The following is a 15,871-nucleotide window of genomic DNA, read 5'->3' as shown; positions in this document are numbered from 1 at the left end:
TAGGCTCACTAAATATATAGAATACTTTTGAAGAATTAGCAGATGATGAAATGCTACTGATTCCATCCAATCCTTCAAGCAGCGTGTGATTCAAGGAGATAAACACTCCAAAATGAGACACTAGAAAAATTCACCTTTTTTCAAACAATTAAACTTGGCCTATACAGGGATCGAACATGTGACCTTGGCGTTATTAGCACTACGCTCTAACCATCTGAGCTAACAGGCCATTTTGCATATCTACCTGGAGGTCCAGCATATGAAGAAGGGCAAATGATAGTTAACCCGGGAGATTTGGAAAGCTAAATTTCAGCAGTTTACCATGAAGTTATTGTTATATATTATCAAAATGAAGAAACTAATATGGCTTAAAAAAAATTACAATACAAAAGAGATTTTCATACTTAGTGTTAGAATTTAGAACCATTAACGTTTTTTCCATGTGGTTAAGCAATAAATAAATATTCATCACCTATATTGAATTGATTCATCTAATCATTTTATCAGCTTCTCCTCAAAGGAAATATAGAGATAAACATGATACAGTAGAAAATACATCTATTTTCAACATTAAAGGAGCATCAAGTATTGGCTTGGAAACTGATTCAAAGTATGTCCTTGGCGTTTTTAACTTCATGCTCTAACAGACTAAACTAATAGAGTCACTAAATATATAGCATACTACTGAAGATGAAGCAGATGATGAAGTCCTACTGATTGTTAATCCGGGATAGTTGGAAAGCTTATATTCAGCTGTTTACATTCATAGTATCTTTATATATTATCAACAAGACTAAACAAAAATGATCTCAATAAATTGCAATAAATAAGAGATTTAGTTACTTGGCGTTAGAACTTAGAACCATTAATGGATATTCCAGGCGCTTTAAGAATAGTAATTAATTCTATAATTATATCAAATGTATTCATCCAATCTTTCAAGCAGCGTTTGATCCAAGGAGATAAACAGTCCAAAATGAGACACAAGAAAAATTCATCTTTTTTCAAAGAATTAAACTTGGACTGTACAGGGATCGAACCTGTGACCTTGGCGTTATTAGCACCACGCTCTAACCAACTGAGCTAACAGGCCAATTCGCACATCTTTTGGAGGACCAGCACAGGAAGCAGTGCTAATGATAGTTCAGCCGGGAGATTTGGAAAGCTTAATTTCAGTTGTTTAATATGAATTAACTTTCATATTATCAATATGAAGAAACTAATATGACTTCAAAAAAATTGCAATACAAAAGGGATTTCCATACTTAGAGTTAGAATTTTGAACCAGTAACGTTTTTTCCACGTGGTTTAGCAATAAATAAATATTCATCACCTATATTCAATTGATTCATCTAATCATTCCATCAGCTTCTGCGCAAAGGAAATATAGAGGTAAACATGATACAGAAGAAAATACATCTATTTTCAACATTAAAGGAGCATCAATTATTGGCTTGGAGACTGATTGAAATTATGTCCTTTGCGTTTTTAACTTCATGCTCTAACAGACTAAACTAATAGGCTCACTAAATAAATAGAATACTTTTGAAGAATTAGCAGATGATGAAATGCTACTGATTCCATCCAATCCTTCAAGCAGCGTGTGATTCAAGGAGATAAACAGTCCAAAATGACACACAAGAAAAATTCATCTTTGTTCAAACAATTAAACTTGGCCTGTACAGGGATCGAACCTGTGACCTTGGCGTTATTAGCACCACGCGCTAACCATCTGAGCTAACAGGCCATTTTGCACAACTACCTGGAGGTCCAGCAAATGAAGAAGGGCAAATGATAGTTAACCCAGGAGATTTGGAAAGCTTAATTTCAGCAGTTTACCATGAAGTTATTGTTATATATTATCAACATGAAGAAACTAATATGACTTAAAAAAATTACAATACAAAAGAGATTTTCATACTTAGTGTTAGAATTTAGAACCATTAACGTTTTTTCCACGTGGTTTAGCAATAAATAAATATTCATCACCTATATTCAATTGATTCATCTAATCATTCCATCAGCTTCTGCGCAAAGGAAATATAGAGGTAAACATGATACAGAAGAAAATACATCTATTTTCAACATTAAAGGAGCATCAATTATTGGCTTGGAGACTGATTGAAATTATGTCCTTTGCGTTTTTAACTTCATGCTCTAACAGACTAAACTAATAGGCTCACTAAATAAATAGAATACTTTTGAAGAATTAGCAGATGATGAAATGCTACTGATTCCATCCAATCCTTCAAGCAGCGTGTGATTCAAGGAGATAAACAGTCCAAAATGACACACAAGAAAAATTCATCTTTGTTCAAACAATTAAACTTGGCCTGTACAGGGATCGAACCTGTGACCTTGGCGTTATTAGCACCACGCGCTAACATATCTGAGCTAACAGGCCATTTTGCACAACTACCTGGAGGTCCAGCAAATGAAGAAGGGCAAATGATAGTTAACCCAGGAGATTTGGAAAGCTTAATTTCAGCAGTTTACCATGAAGTTATTGTTATATATTATCAACATGAAGAAACTAATATGACTTAAAAAAATTACAATACAAAAGAGATTTTCATACTTAGTGTTAGAATTTAGAACCAATAACGTTTTTTCCATGTGGTTAAGCAATAAATAAATATTCATCACCTATATTGAATTGATTCATCTAATCATTTTATCAGCTTCTCCTCAAAGGAAATATAGAGATAAACATGATACAGTAGAAAATACATCTATTTTCAACATTAAAGGAGCATCAAGTATTGGCTTGGAAACTGATTCAAAGTATGTCCTTGGCGTTTTTAACTTCATGCTCTAACAGACTAAACTAATAGTCTCACTAAATATATAGCATACTATTAAAGATGAAGCAGATGATGAAGTCCTACTGATTGTTAATCCGGGATAGTTGGAAAGCTTATATTCAGCTGTTTACATTCATAGTATCTTTATATATTATCAACAAGACTAAACAAAAATGATCTCAATAAATTGCAATGAATAAGAGATTTAGTTAGTTGGTGTTAGAACTTAGAACTATTAATAGATATTCCAGGCGATTTAGGAATAGTAATTAATTCTATAATTATATCAAATGTATTCATCCAATCCTTCAAGCAGCGTTTGATCCAAGGAGATAAACAGTCCAAAATGAGACACAAGAAAAATTGATATTTTTTCAAAGAATTAAACTTGGCCTGTACAGGGATCGAACCTGTGACCTTGGCGTTATTAGCACCACACTCTAACCAACTGAGCTAACAGGCCAATTTGCACATCTTCTGGAGGACCAGCACAGGAAGCAGTGCTTATGATAGTTCAACCAGGAGATTTGGAAAGCTTAATTTCAGCTGTTTAATATGAATTAACTTTCATATAATCAACATGAGGAAACTAATATGACTTCAAAAAAATTGCAATACAAAACAGATTTCCATACTTAGTGTTAGAATTTTGAACCAGTAACGTTTTTTCCACGTGGTTTAGCAATAAATAAATATTCATCACCTATATTCAATTGATTCATCTAATCATTCTATCAGCTATTGCGCAAAGGAAATATAGAGGTAAACATGATACAGAAGAAAATACATCTATTTTCAACATTAAAGGAGAATCAAGTATTGGCTTGGAGACTGATTGAAATTATGTCCTTTGCGTTTTTAACTTCATGCTCTAACAGACTAAACTAATAGGCTCACTAAATATATAGAATACTTTTGAAGAATTAGCAGATGATGAAATGCTACTGATTCCATCCAATCCTTCAAGCAGCGTGTGATTCAAGGAGATAAACACTCCAAAATGAGACACTAGAAAAATTCACCTTTTTTCAAACAATTAAACTTGGCCTATACAGGGATCGAACATGTGACCTTGGCGTTATTAGCACTACGCTCTAACCATCTGAGCTAACAGGCCATTTTGCATATCTACCTGGAGGTCCAGCATATGAAGAAGGGCAAATGATAGTTAACCCGGGAGATTTGGAAAGCTAAATTTCAGCAGTTTACCATGAAGTTATTGTTATATATTATCAAAATGAAGAAACTAATATGGCTTAAAAAAAATTACAATACAAAAGAGATTTTCATACTTAGTGTTAGAATTTAGAACCATTAACGTTTTTTCCATGTGGTTAAGCAATAAATAAATATTCATCACCTATATTGAATTGATTCATCTAATCATTTTATCAGCTTCTCCTCAAAGGAAATATAGAGATAAACATGATACAGTAGAAAATACATCTATTTTCAACATTAAAGGAGCATCAAGTATTGGCTTGGAAACTGATTCAAAGTATGTCCTTGGCGTTTTTAACTTCATGCTCTAACAGACTAAACTAATAGAGTCACTAAATATATAGCATACTACTGAAGATGAAGCAGATGATGAAGTCCTACTGATTGTTAATCCGGGATAGTTGGAAAGCTTATATTCAGCTGTTTACATTCATAGTATCTTTATATATTATCAACAAGACTAAACAAAAATGATCTCAATAAATTGCAATAAATAAGAGATTTAGTTACTTGGCGTTAGAACTTAGAACCATTAATGGATATTCCAGGCGCTTTAAGAATAGTAATTAATTCTATAATTATATCAAATGTATTCATCCAATCTTTCAAGCAGCGTTTGATCCAAGGAGATAAACAGTCCAAAATGAGACACAAGAAAAATTCATCTTTTTTCAAAGAATTAAACTTGGACTGTACAGGGATCGAACCTGTGACCTTGGCGTTATTAGCACCACGCTCTAACCAACTGAGCTAACAGGCCAATTCGCACATCTTTTGGAGGACCAGCACAGGAAGCAGTGCTAATGATAGTTCAGCCGGGAGATTTGGAAAGCTTAATTTCAGTTGTTTAATATGAATTAACTTTCATATTATCAATATGAAGAAACTAATATGACTTCAAAAAAATTGCAATACAAAAGGGATTTCCATACTTAGAGTTAGAATTTTGAACCAGTAACGTTTTTTCCACGTGGTTTAGCAATAAATAAATATTCATCACCTATATTCAATTGATTCATCTAATCATTCCATCAGCTTCTGCGCAAAGGAAATATAGAGGTAAACATGATACAGAAGAAAATACATCTATTTTCAACATTAAAGGAGCATCAATTATTGGCTTGGAGACTGATTGAAATTATGTCCTTTGCGTTTTTAACTTCATGCTCTAACAGACTAAACTAATAGGCTCACTAAATAAATAGAATACTTTTGAAGAATTAGCAGATGATGAAATGCTACTGATTCCATCCAATCCTTCAAGCAGCGTGTGATTCAAGGAGATAAACAGTCCAAAATGACACACAAGAAAAATTCATCTTTGTTCAAACAATTAAACTTGGCCTGTACAGGGATCGAACCTGTGACCTTGGCGTTATTAGCACCACGCGCTAACCATCTGAGCTAACAGGCCATTTTGCACAACTACCTGGAGGTCCAGCAAATGAAGAAGGGCAAATGATAGTTAACCCAGGAGATTTGGAAAGCTTAATTTCAGCAGTTTACCATGAAGTTATTGTTATATATTATCAACATGAAGAAACTAATATGACTTAAAAAAATTACAATACAAAAGAGATTTTCATACTTAGTGTTAGAATTTAGAACCATTAACGTTTTTTCCATGTGGTTAAGCAATAAATAAATATTCATCACCTATATTGAATTGATTCATCTAATCATTTTATCAGCTTCTCCTCAAAGGAAATATAGAGATAAACATGATACAGTAGAAAATACATCTATTTTCAACATTAAAGGAGCATCAAGTATTGGCTTGGAAACTGATTCAAAGTATGTCCTTGGCGTTTTTAACTTCATGCTCTAACAGACTAAACTAATAGAGTCACTAAATATATAGCATACTACTGAAGATGAAGCAGATGATGAAGTCCTACTGATTGTTAATCCGGGATAGTTGGAAAGCTTATATTCAGCTGTTTACATTCATAGTATCTTTATATATTATCAACAAGACTAAACAAAAATGATCTCAATAAATTGCAATAAATAAGAGATTTAGTTACTTGGCGTTAGAACTTAGAACCATTAATGGATATTCCAGGCGCTTTAAGAATAGTAATTAATTCTATAATTATATCAAATGTATTCATCCAATCTTTCAAGCAGCGTTTGATCCAAGGAGATAAACAGTCCAAAATGAGACACAAGAAAAATTCATCTTTTTTCAAAGAATTAAACTTGGACTGTACAGGGATCGAACCTGTGACCTTGGTGTTATTAGCACCACGCTCTAACCAACTGAGCTAACAGGCCAATTCGCACATCTTTTGGAGGACCAGCACAGGAAGCAGTGCTAATGATAGTTCAGCCGGGAGATTTGGAAAGCTTAATTTCAGTTGTTTAATATGAATTAACTTTCATATTATCAATATGAAGAAACTAATATGACTTCAAAAAAATTGCAATACAAAAGGGATTTCCATACTTAGAGTTAGAATTTTGAACCAGTAACGTTTTTTCCACGTGGTTTAGCAATAAATAAATATTCATCACCTATATTCAATTGATTCATCTAATCATTCCATCAGCTTCTGCGCAAAGGAAATATAGAGGTAAACATGATACAGAAGAAAATACATCTATTTTCAACATTAAAGGAGCATCAATTATTGGCTTGGAGACTGATTGAAATTATGTCCTTTGCGTTTTTAACTTCATGCTCTAACAGACTAAACTAATAGGCTCACTAAATAAATAGAATACTTTTGAAGAATTAGCAGATGATGAAATGCTACTGATTCCATCCAATCCTTCAAGCAGCGTGTGATTCAAGGAGATAAACAGTCCAAAATGACACACAAGAAAAATTCATCTTTGTTCAAACAATTAAACTTGGCCTGTACAGGGATCGAACCTGTGACCTTGGCGTTATTAGCACCACGTGCTAACCATCTGAGCTAACAGGCCATTTTGCACAACTACCTGGAGGTCCAGCAAATGAAGAAGGGCAAATGATAGTTAACCCAGGAGATTTGGAAAGCTTAATTTCAGCAGTTTACCATGAAGTTATTGTTATATATTATCAACATGAAGAAACTAATATGACTTAAAAAAATTACAATACAAAAGAGATTTTCATACTTAGTGTTAGAATTTAGAACCATTAACGTTTTTTCCATGTGGTTAAGCAATAAATAAATATTCATCACCTATATTGAATTGATTCATCTAATCATTTTATCAGCTTCTCCTCAAAGGAAATATAGAGATAAACATGTTACAGTAGAAAATACATCTATTTTCAACATTAAAGGAGCATCAAGTATTGGCTTGGAAACTGATTCAAAGTATGTCCTTGGCGTTTTTAACTTCATGCTCTAACAGACTAAACTAATAGTCTCACTAAATATATAGCATACTATTAAAGATGAAGCAGATGATGAAGTCCTACTGATTGTTAATCCGGGATAGTTGGAAAGCTTATATTCAGCTGTTTACATTCATAGTATCTTTATATATTATCAACAAGACTAAACAAAAATGATCTCAATAAATTGCAATGAATAAGAGATTTAGTTAGTTGGTGTTAGAACTTAGAACTATTAATAGATATTCCAGGCGATTTAGGAATAGTAATTAATTCTATAATTATATCAAATGTATTCATCCAATCCTTCAAGCAGCGTTTGATCCAAGGAGATAAACAGTCCAAAATGAGACACAAGAAAAATTGATATTTTTTCAAAGAATTAAACTTGGCCTGTACAGGGATCGAACCTGTGACCTTGGCGTTATTAGCACCACACTCTAACCAACTGAGCTAACAGGCCAATTTGCACATCTTCTGGAGGACCAGCACAGGAAGCAGTGCTTATGATAGTTCAACCAGGAGATTTGGAAAGCTTAATTTCAGCTGTTTAATATAAATTAACTTTCATATAATCAACATGAGGAAACTAATATGACTTCAAAAAAATTGCAATACAAAACAGATTTCCATACTTAGTGTTAGAATTTTGAACCAGTAACGTTTTTTCCACGTGGTTTAGCAATAAATAAATATTCATCACCTATATTCAATTGATTCATCTAATCATTCTATCAGCTATTGCGCAAAGGAAATATAGAGGTAAACATGATACAGAAGAAAATACATCTATTTTCAACATTAAAGGAGAATCAAGTATTGGCTTGGAGACTGATTGAAATTATGTCCTTTGCGTTTTTAACTTCATGCTCTAACAGACTAAACTAATAGGCTCACTAAATATATAGAATACTTTTGAAGAATTAGCAGATGATGAAATGCTACTGATTCCATCCAATCCTTCAAGCAGCGTGTGATTCAAGGAGATAAACACTCCAAAATGAGACACTAGAAAAATTCACCTTTTTTCAAACAATTAAACTTGGCCTATACAGGGATCGAACATGTGACCTTGGCGTTATTAGCACTACGCTCTAACCATCTGAGCTAACAGGCCATTTTGCATATCTACCTGGAGGTCCAGCATATGAAGAAGGGCAAATGATAGTTAACCCGGGAGATTTGGAAAGCTAAATTTCAGCAGTTTACCATGAAGTTATTGTTATATATTATCAAAATGAAGAAACTAATATGACTTAAAAAAAATTACAATACAAAAGAGATTTTCATACTTAGTGTTAGAATTTAGAACCATTAACGTTTTTTCCATGTGGTTAAGCAATAAATAAATATTCATCACCTATATTGAATTGATTCATCTAATCATTTTATCAGCTTCTCCTCAAAGGAAATATAGAGATAAACATGATACAGTAGAAAATACATCTATTTTCAACATTAAAGGAGCATCAAGTATTGGCTTGGAAACTGATTCAAAGTATGTCCTTGGCGTTTTTAACTTCATGCTCTAACAGACTAAACTAATAGAGTCACTAAATATATAGCATACTACTGAAGATGAAGCAGATGATGAAGTCCTACTGATTGTTAATCCGGGATAGTTGGAAAGCTTATATTCAGCTGTTTACATTCATAGTATCTTTATATATTATCAACAAGACTAAACAAAAATGATCTCAATAAATTGCAATAAATAAGAGATTTAGTTACTTGGCGTTAGAACTTAGAACCATTAATGGATATTCCAGGCGCTTTAAGAATAGTAATTAATTCTATAATTATATCAAATATATTCATCCAATCCTTCAAGCAGCGTTTGATCCAAGGAGATAAACAGTCCAAAATGAGACACAAGAAAAATTCATCTTTTTTCAAAGAATTAAACTTGGCCTGTACAGGGATCGAACCTGTGACCTTGGCGTTATTAGCACCACGCTCTAACCAACTGAGCTAACAGGCCAATTTGCACATCTTCTGGAGGACCAGCACAGGAAGCAGTGCTAATGATAGTTCAACCGGGAGATTTGGAAAGCTTAATTTCAGCTGTTTAATATGAATTAACTTTCATATTATCAACATGAAGAAACTAATATGACTTCAAAAAAATTGTAATACAAAAGAGATTTCCATACTTAGTGTTAGAATTTTGAACCAGTAACGTTTTTTCCACGTGGTTTAGCAATAAATAAATATTCATCACCTATATTCAATTGATTCATCTAATCATTCTATCAGCTTCTGCGCAAAGGAAATATGGAGGTAAACATGATACAGAAGAAAATACATCTATTTTCAACATTAAAGGAGCATCAAGTATTGGCTTGGAGACTGATTGAAATTATGTCCTTTGCGTTTTTAACTTCATGCTCTAACAGACTAAACTAATAGGCTCACTAAATATATAGAATACTTTTGAAGAATTAGCAGATGATGAAATGCTACTGATTCCATCCAATCCTTCAAGCAGCGTGTGATTCAAGGAGATAAACAGTCCAAAATGAGACAAAAGAAAAATTCATCTTTGTTCAAACAATTAAACTTGGCCTGTACAGGGATCGAACCTGTGACCTTGGCGTTATTAGCACCACGCTCTAACCATCTGAGCTAACAGGCCATTTTGCACAACTACCAGGAGGTCCAGCAAATGAAGAAGGGCAAGTGATAGTTAAAACAGGAGATTTGGAAAGCTTAATTTCAGCAGTTTACCATGAAGTTATTGTTATATATTATCAACATGAAGAAACTAATATGACTTAAAAAAAATTACAATACAAAAGAGATTTTCATACTTAGTGTTTGTACTTAGAACCATTAACGTTTTTTCCATGTGGTTAAGCAATAAATAAATATTCATCACCTATATTGAATTGATTCATCTAATCATTTTATCAGCTTCTCCTCAAAGGAAATATAGAGATAAACATGATACAGTAGAAAATACATCTATTTTCAACATTAAAGGAGCATCAAGTATTGGCTTGGAGACTGATTGAAAGTATGTCCTTGGCATTTTTAACTTCATGCTCTAACAGACTAAACTAATAGAGTCACTAAATATATAGCATACTACTGAAGATGAAGCAGATGATGAAGTCCTACTGATTGTTAATCCGGGATAGTTGGAAAGCTTATATTCAGCTGTTTACATTCATAGTATCTTTATATATTATCAACAAGACTAAACAAAAATGATCTCAATAAATTGCAATAAATAAGAGATTTAGTTACTTGGCGTTAGAACTTAGAACCATTAATAGATATTCCAGGCGCTTTAAGAATAGTAATTAATTCTATAATTATATCAAATGTATTCATCCAATCTTTCAAGCAGCGTTTGATCCAAGGAGATAAACAGTCCAAAATGAGACACAAGAAAAATTCATCTTTTTTCAAAGAATTAAACTTGGACTGTACAGGGATCGAACCTGTGACCTTGGCGTTATTAGCACCACGCTCTAACCAACTGAGCTAACAGGCCAATTCGCACATCTTTTGGAGGACCAGCACAGGAAGCAGTGCTAATGATAGTTCAACCGGGAGATTTGGAAAGCTTAATTTCAGTTGTTTAATATGAATTAACTTTCATATTATCAATATGAAGAAACTAATATGACTTCAAAAAAATTGCAATACAAAAGGGATTTCCATACTTAGAGTTAGAATTTTGAACCAGTAACGTTTTTTCCACGTGGTTTAGCAATAAATAAATATTCATCACCTATATTCAATTGATTCATCTAATCATTCCATCAGCTTCTGCGCAAAGGAAATATAGAGGTAAACATGATACAGAAGAAAATACATCTATTTTCAACATTAAAGGAGCATCAATTATTGGCTTGGAGACTGATTGAAATTATGTCCTTTGCGTTTTTAACTTCATGCTCTAACAGACTAAACTAATAGGCTCACTAAATAAATAGAATACTTTTGAAGAATTAGCAGATGATGAAATGCTACTGATTCCATCCAATCCTTCAAGCAGCGTGTGATTCAAGGAGATAAACAGTCCAAAATGACACACAAGAAAAATTCATCTTTGTTCAAACAATTAAACTTGGCCTGTACAGGGATCGAACCTGTGACCTTGGCGTTAGTAGCACCACGCGCTAACCATCTGAGCTAACAGGCCATTTTGCACAACTACCAGGAGGTCCAGCAAATGAAGAAGGGCAAATGATAGTTAACCCAGGAGATTTGGAAAGCTTAATTTCAGCAGTTTACCATGAAGTTATTGTTATATATTATCAACATGAAGAAACTAATATGACTTAAAAAAATTACAATACAAAAGAGATTTTCATACTTAGTGTTAGTACTTAGAACCATTAACGTTTTTTCCATGTGGTTAAGCAATAAATAAATATTCATCACCTATATTGAATTGATTCATCCAATCATTTTATCAGCTTCTCCTCAAAGGAAATATAGAGATAAACATGATACAGTGAAAAATACATCTATTTTCAACATTAAAGGAGCATCAAGTATTGGCTTGGAGACTGATTGAAAGTATGTCCTTGGCATTTTTAACTTCATGCTCTAACAGACTAAACTAATAGAGTCACTAAATATATAGCATACTACTGAAGATGAAGCAGATGATGAAGTCCTACTGATTGTTAATCCGGGATAGTTGGAAAGCTTATATTCAGCTGTTTACATTCATAGTATCTTTATATATTATCAACAAGACTAAACAAAAATGATCTCAATAAATTGCAATAAATAAGAGATTTAGTTAGTTGGTGTTAGAACTTAGAACTATTAATAGATATTCCAGGCGCTTTAAGAATAGTAATTAATTCTATAATTATATCAAATGTATTCATCCAATCCTTCAAGCAGCGTTTGATCCAAGGAGATAAACAGTCCAAAATGAGACACAAGAAAAATTGATCTTTTTTCAAAGAATTAAACTTCGCCTGGACAGGGATCGAACCTGTGACCTTGGCGTTATTAGCACCACGCTCTAACCAACTGAGCTAACAAGCCAATTTGCACATCTTCTGGGGGACCAGCACAGGAGGCAGTGCTTATGATAGTTCAACCAGGAGATTTGGAAAGCTTAATTTCAGCTGTTTAATATGAATTAACTTTCATATAATCAACATGAAGAAACTAATATGACTTCAAAAAAATTGCAATACAAAAGAGATTTCCATATTTAGTGTTAGAATTTTGAACCAGTAACGTTTTTTCCACGTGGTTTAGCAATAAATAAATATTCATCACCTATATTCAATTGATTCATCTAATCATTCTATCAGCTACTGCACAAAGGAAACTATAGAGGTAAACATGGTACAGAAGAAAATACATCTATTTTCAACATTAAAGGAGAATCAAGTATTGGCTTGGAGACTGATTGAAATTATGTCCTTTGCGTTTTTAACTTCATGCTCTAACAGACTAAACTAATAGGCTCACTAAATATATAGAATACTTTTGAAGAATTAGCAGATGATGAAATGCTACTGATTCCATCCAATCCTTCAAGCAGCGTGTGATTCACGGAGATAAACACTCCAAAATGAGACCCTAGAAAAATTCACCTTTTTTCAAACAATTAAACTTGGCCTATACAGGGATCGAACATGTGACCTTGGCGTTATTAGCACTACGCTCTAACCATCTGAGCTAACAGGCCATTTTGCATAACTACCTGGAGGTCCAGCATATGAAGAAGGGCAAATGATAGTTAACCCAGGAGATTTGGAAAGCTAAATTTCAGCAGTTTACCATGAAGTTATTGTTATATATTATCAAAATGAAGAAACTAATATGACTTAAAAAAAATTACAATACAAAAGAGATTTTCATACTTAGTGTTAGAATTTAGAACCATTAACGTTTTTTCCATGTGGTTAAGCAATAAATAAATATTCATCACCTATATTGAATTGATTCATCTAATCATTTTATCAGCTTCTCCTCAAAGGAAATATAGAGATAAACATGATACAGTAGAAAATACATCTATTTTCAACATTAAAGGAGCATCAAGTATTGGCTTGGAAACTGATTCAAAGTATGTCCTTGGCGTTTTTAACTTCATGCTCTAACAGACTAAACTAATAGTCTCACTAAATATATAGCATACTATTAAAGATGAAGCAGATGATGAAGTCCTACTGATTGTTAATCCGGGATAGTTGGAAAGCTTATATTCAGCTGTTTACATTCATAGTATCTTTATATATTATCAACAAGACTAAACAAAAATGATCTCAATAAATTGCAATAAATAAGAGATTTAGTTAGTTGGTGTTAGAACTTAGAACTATTAATAGATATTCCAGGCGATTTAGGAATAGTAATTAATTCTATAATTATATCAAATGTATTCATCCAATCCTTCAAGCAGCGTTTGATCCAAGGAGATAAACAGTCCAAAATGAGACACAAGAAAAATTGATCTTTTTTCAAAGAATTAAACTTGGCCTGTACAGGGATCGAACCTGTGACCTTGGCGTTATTAGCACCACACTCTAACCAACTGAGCTAACAGGCCAATTTGCACATCTTCTGGAGGACCAGCACAGGAAGCAGTGCTTATGATAGTTCAACCAGGAGATTTGGAAAGCTTAATTTCAGCTGTTTAATATGAATTAACTTTCATATAATCAACATGAGGAAACTAATATGACTTCAAAAAAATTGCAATACAAAACAGATTTCCATACTTAGTGTTAGAATTTTGAACCAGTAACGTTTTTTCCACGTGGTTTAGCAATAAATAAATATTCATCACCTATATTCAATTGATTCATCTAATCATTCTATCAGCTATTGCGCAAAGGAAATATAGAGGTAAACATGATACAGAAGAAAATACATCTATTTTCAACATTAAAGGAGAATCAAGTATTGGCTTGGAGACTGATTGAAATTATGTCCTTTGCGTTTTTAACTTCATGCTCTAACAGACTAAACTAATAGGCTCACTAAATATATAGAATACTTTTGAAGAATTAGCAGATGATGAAATGCTACTGATTCCATCCAATCCTTCAAGCAGCGTGTGATTCAAGAAGATAAACAGTCCAAAATGAGACACTAGAAAAATTCACCTTTTTTCAGACAATTAAACTTGGCCTGTACAGGGATCGAACCTATGACCTTGGCGTTATTAGCACTACGCTCTAACAATCTGAGCTAACAGGCCATTTTGCATAACTTCCTGGAGGTCCAGCATATGAAGTCGGGCAAATGATAGTTAACCCAGGAGATTTGGAAAGCTAAATTTCAGCAGTTTACCATGAAGTTATTGTTATATATTATCAACATAAAGAAACTAATATGACTTAAAAAAAATTACAATACAAAAGAGATTTTCATACTTAGTGTTAGAATTTAGAACCATTAACGTTTTTTCCATGTGGTTAAGCAATAAATAAATATTCATCACATATATTGAATTGATTCATCTAATCATTTTATCAGCTTCTCCTCAAAGGAAATATAGAGATAAACATGATACAGTAGAAAATACATCTATTTTCAACATTAAAGGAGCATCAAGTATTGGCTTGGAGACTGATTCAAAGTATGTCCTTGGCGTTTTTAACTTCATGCTCTAACAGACTAAACTAATAGTCTCAGTAAATATATAGCATACTATTGAAGATGAAGCAGATGATGAAGTCCTACTGATTGTTAATCCGGGATAGTTGGAAAGCTTATATTCAGCTGTTTACATTCATAGTATCTTTATATATTATCAACAAGACTAAACAAAAATGATCTCAATAAATTGCAATAAATAAGAGATTTAGTTACTTGGCGTTAGAACTTAGAACCATTAATAGATATTCCAGGCGCTTTAAGAATAGTAATTAATTCTATAATTATATCAAATGTATTCATCCAATCCTTCAAGCAGCGTTTGATCCAAGGAGATAAACAGTCCAAAATGAGACACAAGAAAAATTCATCTTTTTTCAAGAATTAAACTTGGCCTGTACAGGGATCGAACCTGTGACCTTGGCGTTATTAGCACCACGCTCTAACCAACTGAGCTAACAGGCCAATTTGCACATCTTCTGGAGGACCAGCACAGGAAGCAGTGCTAATGATAGTTCAACCGGGAGATTTGGAAAGCTTAATTTCAGCTGTTTAATATGAATTAACTTTCATATTATCAACATGAAGAAACTAATATGACTTCAAAAAAATTGCAATACAAAAGAGATTTCCATACTTAGAGTTAGAATTTTGAACCAGTAACGTTTTTTCCACGTGGTTTACCAATAAATAAATATTCATCACCTATATTCAATTGATTCATCTAATCATTCCATCAGCTTCTGCGCAAAGGAAATATAGAGGTAAACATGATACAGAAGAAAATACATCTATTTTAACATTAAAGGAGCATCAATTATTGGCTTGGAGACTGATTGAAATTATGTCCTTTGCGTTTTTAACTTCATGCTCTAACAGACTAAACTAATAGGCTCACTAAATATATAGAATACTTTTGAAGAATTAG

General features: G+C 32.9%; 7 non-coding genes across 7 annotated transcripts; all 7 read right to left on the bottom strand.

The window, feature by feature from the left end:
- Positions 1-3,193: 3,193 nt before the first annotated feature.
- Positions 3,194-3,267, bottom strand: TRNAI-AAU (transfer RNA isoleucine (anticodon AAU)). Its single transcript has one exon. It is a non-coding gene; the product is annotated as a tRNA-Ile (tRNA).
- Positions 3,268-7,745: 4,478 nt separating this feature from the next.
- TRNAI-AAU (transfer RNA isoleucine (anticodon AAU)) lies at positions 7,746-7,819 on the bottom strand. Its single transcript has one exon. It is a non-coding gene; the product is annotated as a tRNA-Ile (tRNA).
- A 1,444-nt stretch (positions 7,820-9,263) lies between these two features.
- TRNAI-AAU (transfer RNA isoleucine (anticodon AAU)) lies at positions 9,264-9,337 on the bottom strand. The gene has a single exon. It is a non-coding gene; the product is annotated as a tRNA-Ile (tRNA).
- A 580-nt stretch (positions 9,338-9,917) lies between these two features.
- TRNAI-AAU (transfer RNA isoleucine (anticodon AAU)) lies at positions 9,918-9,991 on the bottom strand. Its single transcript has one exon. It is a non-coding gene; the product is annotated as a tRNA-Ile (tRNA).
- Positions 9,992-11,435: 1,444 nt separating this feature from the next.
- Positions 11,436-11,509, bottom strand: TRNAS-ACU (transfer RNA serine (anticodon ACU)). Its single transcript has one exon. It is a non-coding gene; the product is annotated as a tRNA-Ser (tRNA).
- Positions 11,510-13,817: 2,308 nt separating this feature from the next.
- On the bottom strand, positions 13,818-13,891 carry TRNAI-AAU (transfer RNA isoleucine (anticodon AAU)). The gene has a single exon. It is a non-coding gene; the product is annotated as a tRNA-Ile (tRNA).
- A 1,443-nt stretch (positions 13,892-15,334) lies between these two features.
- On the bottom strand, positions 15,335-15,408 carry TRNAI-AAU (transfer RNA isoleucine (anticodon AAU)). Its single transcript has one exon. It is a non-coding gene; the product is annotated as a tRNA-Ile (tRNA).
- Positions 15,409-15,871: the final 463 nt, after the last annotated feature.

Source organism: Lissotriton helveticus, chromosome 4_1, assembly GCF_964261635.1.
Source record: "Lissotriton helveticus chromosome 4_1, aLisHel1.1, whole genome shotgun sequence".
In the NCBI taxonomy this organism is placed as follows: Eukaryota; Metazoa; Chordata; class Amphibia; order Caudata; family Salamandridae; genus Lissotriton; species Lissotriton helveticus.
The sequence above is the reverse complement of the archived record's forward strand: the minus strand, read 5'-3'. Positions and strand labels throughout refer to the sequence as shown.